At 45.6% G+C, this 1,137-nt stretch overlaps 1 protein-coding gene across 4 annotated transcripts in view; it reads left to right on the top strand.

The window, feature by feature from the left end:
- Nucleotides 1-1,137, top strand: part of ZNF607 (zinc finger protein 607) — a 23,258-nt gene that overhangs the window by 10,949 nt on the left and 11,172 nt on the right. The gene's annotated exons all lie outside the window — the stretch shown is intronic.

The following is a 1,137-nucleotide window of genomic DNA, read 5'->3' as shown; positions in this document are numbered from 1 at the left end:
TTTTTTTTTTTTTTGAGATAAGTTCTCACTCTGTCACCCAGAGCAGGAGTGCAGTGGCACAGTCTTATCCTCTGCAATATCTGGGACCACGGGTGTGTGCCACCACACCCAGCTAATTTTTGTATTTTTGTAGAGACAGGGTCTCACTATGTTGCCCAGGCTGCTCTGGAATTTCTGGGCTCAAGTGATCCACCCGTCTCAGCCTCCCAAAGTGCCAGCATTACAAGTGCAAGCCACCTCGCCCGGCTTGTTCTATATCCTCACTGTGGTTATGAACAACTATGTGCATTTTTCAAATCTCATAGAACTGTACATCAAGAAAAGTGAATTTTGGCCAGGCTCAGTGGCTCACACCTATAATCCCAGCACTTTGGTAGGCCGAGGCAGGCAGATCACTTGAAGACAGGAGTTCAAGACCACCCTGGCCAACATGGCGAAACCCTGTCTCTACAAAAAATATGAAAAATTAGCTAGGTGTGGTGGCACTGCCTATAATCCCAGTTACTTGGGAGGCTAAGGTGGAAGGATCACTTGAGTCTTGGAAGCAGAGGCTGCAGTGAGCTGAGATCACAACACCACACTCCAACCTGGGTGACAGAGTGGGACCCTGTCTCAAAAAAAAAATTAAGAAATTCTTGTCAAGGTTACAACCTGAGGCGTCTGGCCACGGTGGGGAAGAGAGTGCTAATCGTAAGATTATAGAAAGCATCCCCTCTGCAATACCTTACCTCCTTAGCAACAGAGCTACAGAATAAAAATTGTGGATTCCAACTGAGAGACCTGCAAGACAGTCTCCATTTAAGAAAGAATTGCTAGGGAAACCCAAAGACAAAAGAGAAGACATAAATAAAAACTGGAAGAATTGCAACTGCAACACAAACAGCTACAGCACACAATGAACACGGCCTAACTCCTAGGCAGACAAACCTCAAACTTTACACTGAAGGTGTATTCACCTCAGTGCCTATTAAGGGACACATCATGGCCAGCTATTTCTTTCTTCTTGATTTTCTTTTCTTTTTCCCTCCCCCTCCCCGCTTTCCTTTCCTTTCTCTTTCCTTCCTCTTTCCTTTCTCTTTCCTTTCCCTTTCTCTTTCCCTTTCTCTTTCCCTTCCCTTCCCCTTCCTTTCCCCTTCC

This window comes from Colobus angolensis, unplaced genomic scaffold, assembly GCF_000951035.1.
Source record: "Colobus angolensis palliatus isolate OR3802 unplaced genomic scaffold, Cang.pa_1.0 Scaffold34, whole genome shotgun sequence".
Classification (NCBI taxonomy): domain Eukaryota; kingdom Metazoa; phylum Chordata; class Mammalia; order Primates; family Cercopithecidae; genus Colobus; species Colobus angolensis.
Note: the sequence above shows the minus strand (reverse complement) of the source record. Positions and strands in the feature narration are given on the sequence as shown.